This window comes from Drosophila persimilis, unplaced genomic scaffold (assembly GCF_003286085.1).
Source record: "Drosophila persimilis strain 14011-0111.01,24,50 unplaced genomic scaffold, DperRS2 tig00000520-arrow-pilon, whole genome shotgun sequence".
NCBI classification, from domain to species: Eukaryota; Metazoa; Arthropoda; class Insecta; order Diptera; family Drosophilidae; genus Drosophila; species Drosophila persimilis.
Genome location: NW_020825317.1, coordinates 4,391,908 through 4,398,492, shown reverse-complemented (window position 1 = coordinate 4,398,492; position 6,585 = coordinate 4,391,908).

The following is a 6,585-nucleotide window of genomic DNA, read 5'->3' as shown; positions in this document are numbered from 1 at the left end:
ATATTTTGTAAGCTAACTTTAATGATAAAACAAAAAAAAAAAAACAAAAAAAACAAGAAAACAAAAACAAAATGTTGCCTTAATCAAAAAAAAAAGAACAAAATTTTAAATAAAAAAACAAAACTTTCTATTTGACAAAAAACTAAATTACTAATCCAACACTTTGTTAATTCTTTTGCAACAAAAACAACTAATCTACAAACAAAAATGATTATTAAAAACTATATATACATGCAATGAGCGGAAGCGGAAGAGAGAGAGAGAGAGAGAGAGAGAGAGAGAGGAAGATGAAGAGGTATACTTGTAGTCTATAGAACGATCGAATACTTCGATGACCACTAAGTGTTGCTAAATACTGCAAAAATCCTTCAAAACTTGCGCCTTATTACAGTTTAATGAAAGAAAGAAAGAAAAAACAAATGTGAAACTTTTTGTAAATGATATATTATTATATATACTATATATAGGATATACATATAGGAGACCATATGATGCCTGTACCATTTATATATGCATATACCTATGTATATTTGTGTGTGTCTATTGCCTGATCAAAAAAACGTTATACCTTTATACAGATTTAATACATATGCAAGGTTCTACATGTGTATAAAACAAAACAGCTGTGAACACCAAAAAGTGGCCTAAAGGAGCAAGATCATATACCCACACAGATAGAAAAAAGAACGGAACAGAAAAGAAAAGAAAAAGTGCTTTGTTTGTAATTTGTAATTGTAATTGCCTCGATTTGTACTAAAGAATAACCGATAAACAAAAAAGAAACAACTATATCTAATATTTATATATTACTATATATGAAAAAAAAATACCAATATCTATGTCTACAACCATATGTAAATGTTTAACAGAGCTCTGCACACGCCTTTCTCTAGTTGTACCTATACCATAAATGTTATACATACATACATATATCACCATTGAACCTTGAACCTTGAGCCTTGAACCATTAACAATGAACCTTTGTACACCCACACCACCCCTGTGCCCAGCCTATTTGCCTTGAATAGGTTTGATTGTTAGAGCATCCAAAGGAGTCATGACTTTCCCCCAGTTCCCGAAGCGAAGGAGTGTTCGAAAATGGGAAGAGAGTTACCTGAGAACATTTGAAATTAAGCAAAAACTTTACCTCACACACGACACACAAAACCCTATATAGAGGATCAGTGCAGAGACTCCGACCGCTCCACTCGCCCACATACGATATTATGCTTTGATCCAAGCTTCCAACCAAAACAGAAACAGACTCTCAGGTGTAGCGAGTGGAAGGAGCTGCCTACCTCGGCAATGTTAAATTTAACTGTAAAACCACACTGTAAACTTAAACTGTAAACTGTAAATGTAATGCAAAGCTGTAAAATCGTAACTATAAATGGCTATTATGCAATCAAAAACTCCATGATCAGCCCATGATAAACACCCCTCCCAGAAGATGGATGTGGAGGAAAGAGTTCTTCGCTTGTAAATTGTTTTCTTTTTTTTTTGTACCCATTTGTTTATTTTGTTTTTCGATTATTAATCGATATCTAATACATAGAATACATATAATACATATAATATGACATACATATATGGCCTAAAAATATGCTGAGTTTTGTATGCGTTTTGGGGTCTGCCTACAGCTGCGAAATGAGGGGGAGAGGAAGAATAGACATATAGCATCATCAGAAATAGAATCAGAATCATCACCTCATTTCACCTCAACGACTTACCCACAGACCTTTGGATACTGACCTCTGACCTGGAACTGGACCTTGACTTCATTCTCTAACTTTTAGTTTGTAGGCTACACACAAGAACGATTTTGTTTGCTGTTTGTTGTAACAAAAGAAAGCGCTACAAAAGTACCTGGACATAACAAATTTAACGATCCACGATAAATATCGATATGCGATAGCGATCAGTGTTGGTTAAGTGTTTAAACATAGAGCCCCTCCCCCATAGAGTACCAGCTGCAGGCAGAACCGCAGAACACCGAACACCCAAAAGAACTTCCCATTGATTGTATAGATTATAGAGCCATATGTATATTGCTTAAAGATATTTAAAAGATATATAAAGTTAAAGATCCAATGTAATATATGTGTCTGTCTTTCCACCACCAGCCCCACAAGAGAAAAAACAAGCAAAAAAAAACAAAAAGAAAACTCCCACAAACTGTGCTAAAAAAAAGAGAACCCCTAAGAAAGAAAGAAAGAAAGGACGATAAAGAGAGAGTGTTGTTATTTGAAAAGAGAGTCCCAGATGTTATTTGTGTGGTTTTGACCAGAGCAAAACCGTACGGGAAATAGATCTAGCCGACTACTACTACATATAAGAAGAGAGCAAAAAGAGGAACAATCCAATCCAAACCAATCAAGCAAAAAACAGAAACCCATGTGTAACTGATAAACTATAATGCAAACCCTGACAAAACGCAGCTCCAATGTGTATCCTGTATCCGTATCTCTAACTGTCGCTGTAACTGTAACTGTAACTCTTACTTAACTGTAACTGTAACTGTATCTTGTATATCTCTAACTGTCTCTGTAATCCATCTCCGAACCGATCCGATCCGATCCGACCAGAACCGAAATCACACACAGAAACCACATAAAAGAACTACAATAAAAACTCAAATTTAATATCCAAAAAACTCAGTCTTTCCTCTGGGATGAAACTCTATGGTTTCCATCGGACGATCGATCTGTCGGCTACTGTCCGAACAACGTCATCTGGCCCCTGGGGGCCTGCACCAGGCGGGGGACCCAACCTCCAACCTGACCTGCCTCTGCCTCTGCCTCTGATTATTTACCCGAGATTATTTTCGTTCTTGGCGCGTGGCTCGGCGTGGGCGTGGGACAATCGTTTGGTTCTGCCACGAACCACGATCCGCTCCGCTCCGATCGCCCGATCACCGATCGTACCTGATCTGCATCGCTGACGCGGCTGACTTATAAACAGACGATGACATCATGTCTCTTTTTCTCTCTCTCTCTCTCTCTCTCTCTCTCTCTCTCTCGGCTACGCTGTGTCTCTCTTGCAAGCCTGGGATCTCTCTTTCTGTCTACCCGAGGGTGTGCGATCAGTGACTGTTCAGTTGGAGGCAGCAGGCCCCACCATCCCTCTGGCTGCTGGCTTTCTGTTCTGCTGCTCTGCTGCTCATATGCATAAGTTGAAGGCTCGATCGTTTCTGCGGCGCTTGAGATTGAGGCTGGGACTGGAGGCTGCTGCTGCTTGGGTGATTAATGCTCCCCCCGGCCATGATTAATGCCTAATTGCTTATTGAATGTCATAACAGTAATAACAAAAAGAACAAAACAACAGAACATGCCTCCAAATCCTTCTCAATGCAAAATGTGTCATAGATTGGGTCACCAATTCGATGGGCGATGATTCGATGGGAGCCTCTTGCTAGCCCTTACTATACAGCATCCGGCTCTGCAGTTAGTCATCCTACTAAAAATACTTCAGCCCCTTAACGGTTGCAGGCTCAGTCTTTGTAGGCTTAAGGGTTCGATAAGGCTTAGGGTTCCATTAATCCTGAGTTCCGATGCCCTCAAGCGAAGACAGAAACTCTAATCAACCGCGGGGGTCTGCCGGCAGCACCTGCAGGACCTACACGTAAGAAACAGATTGTAGACTTTCTTTAAGTAGAATATGATTGAAGAACCAATGGAGGAGATATCGCGCTAAGCGTCATCAGGGTGAACCGTTTCAATGTCCAAGAAATCTGTGATATACGAAAACTGAAATACGAGCCAAAGAACCGATCCGAGCGAGCACTGCTCTGATAAATTATGGCATTTAATCGCATAAAATATCGGCAATAAATAAAAACAAAAACGCATTATCATTGAGTTAACTATTAGCAATCACAGTACAGAAACACACCGTACAGTCACAGGTACTGGTACGTTCACAGGCACAGGCACAGGCACAGGCACAATCGTGTTTGTATTTGAATTTAGATAGAGTCTTACATGTGTTGCAGCATGGGGTATTTATAGTCGTGCGTTAAGTGAAAAATTATGCCACCAAAGCCACAAAAACAACGACAAGTGCGATTGTGATAAATGGGAAAAGTCTTTCGGGGGCCGAAAGGCTCAAGATTAGCGACAGTCAGTGCCCCACACCACAGCGCGGCACACCGCCTCTGACCATCAACGTCGACCTGCTGTCTGCCAAGGTTCTCCTGCTCCGAGGCTCTTGGTGCTCTTGGTCGGTCGGTCGGTCGGTCAGTCGGTCGGTGACTCAGTCAATAAGACAGTCGCTGACTGAAGGTCGTGTCGAGATTGAAAGGCATGGCCAGGTCGGGCACTGGACAGCAGGATGGAAATTTCACCATCATTAGGTGGAGTGCAGTATCTGCAAAATATTTGAAATTGAATCAGGAAAGCGTTTCGGAAAACTTCTAAATTAATGGACCTGGTGCATATTATCAAACACACATAAGGAATCTTTATTAAAACTAAGGCAAAAAATTATACATAAAATAAACCTTTTCTATTCGAGAAAGCAATCGAGTTTTGAAAAATGCACAATGCAGAAGTTTGCATGATACAGGCATGATTTCTTTTGTCATTAAACATCAACTATTTTCATTGGAGATCATTCAATTAACGTCTTCCAAACTTGGTTTCTCCCCTTTTTAGCGTGTTTAAACATAAATTCTTTTCATTGGAGATCATTAAAGGAACTTCTCATCAACGTTGTGTCTGCCGCTTCTTCGGGCATTAAAAATAAACCATTTATTTATTCAAAAAACCTTTTGCAACTTCTTAAAACTATTTTCTTTGAAAAAACATAGATTCGCAAATATTTTCCAAATTCACAAGGGAAACTCCTATAAAAATCTTTTAGGGACTCTCAGGTCATTTAAATAATCACTTAAACTTCTTATATACTATTTGTGCGCCTAATCTTTGGACTGGCGAAATGTCCCGATGCTCGACTCAAGTCTGTCCCACTCATGCATGGAGATTTGGCCCGGATTGGCAACTTTAAATTGACATGGAAAAATTCAATGGAAACTGCTATGCATCTGCGGCAGTGTTCCTGTGGGGTCTTCCAATATGTGTGTATGAGCAGCGAAAGGAAACGTAATCTGAAGGCCGAATCCAAAAAAACCTATACGAATCTTGGGATTATTGCAATTCTAAAGAGTATTCTATCCTGAAATGATGATCTTTATATTTTCCTAGAAATTCTCTAGTTTTCAACAGATAACCACGAAAATAATTTCAGACATTATTTCAGGGTCACAAAATATATCAGAATGGGCGCGCGCATGGGCAGCAGCTGTCTGCTGTCCCCCCCCTATCTCCCTCCTGCGTGTGCAACCGTTGCACGCGTGTGATTAATGTGTCTGCACTTGACGCACATTCTTGACGCACACATGTACAATTTACATACTTACAACATGCCTCACGTTGATGGCAGAGCGTTTTGTCTCACCAAATGGTCCGTAACAAACACCAGCGGGAGGCGTGGGGCAGGACGCACAGGTAACACGTTGTACGTTGAGGAGAGAGATGAGTTGTAGTGGCACGATCGCGGGCATTATGCAGGCCCGTCAATCAGAGTTTGCCTCAGTTAATCTGTCAGTCAGTCACTGGGTCAATGGAGGTGCAGCAGAAGGTCAGGCTGCTGGTGGCGGCCCGTGAGCAAAGCTCGACCTTTTGTTTGTGCAACGCCCACGTGAACGGGAGAACGGGACAACACGAGGGTAATATATTAATTCCAATGGATATGGATCCACGTAACACCTGAAATTTCTCGAAACTCGCGCATACCCTTTCGCAGCCGTGGCCGCCATCTTGAAATGGCGTTTAATGTGCCTCTGCGGCGGCGTCGGCTGAGATTTTAGGCATCTACAAAAAACCAATTAACGCCAATTAATAAATTAATGCACATTAATTCGCAATCAATAAATTTGTTTATGTTCTTTTTTTGAATATTACCAAGCCCAACAGATTAACATAACAATTACTCATACGGATAATCTCCGGTTTTTTTACTTTTATTCGATACTTTTAACCAGAAAAATAGTTGGCGCCAAAAAAAAGAGTGCTCGAACTGGAGAAAAATAAACTTTATTATGAATCGCCTGTGTATGTCGTTTTTTTAATTTACTTGTTGTTTCACTACCAAAATGAAAATCAAGTGAGAATAATAAATAAATAATAAATATAATTAATAATATATTAGTTAATTTAAATTTATAGACAATTTTCCATAGCTTCTGAATAGAGATTAAAAAAATACTATAACTTTCGATTTGATGTTTTGAAAAAAAGCCCTAAGGCATTGCTATGGATGAACGCCGCATCCTATGGCTGTTCGATTTTTAAAAAAAACTATAAATTTATTCATATATCAATATATGAATATATATATATTGAACAACCGCCTGGGTGACCGCTCACGGTATTTTTTTGTTTTTAGTGTTTAAGCCAAAATAAAATACATGCAAGAACTTAAAAGTAGTTAACCTTGTAAAAATGTATTTGTCAATGGGATAACTTTAAGTGGGCAAAGCTGAGATATCTATATAGCTTGTAATATTCGACGGAAGATCTCAATGGC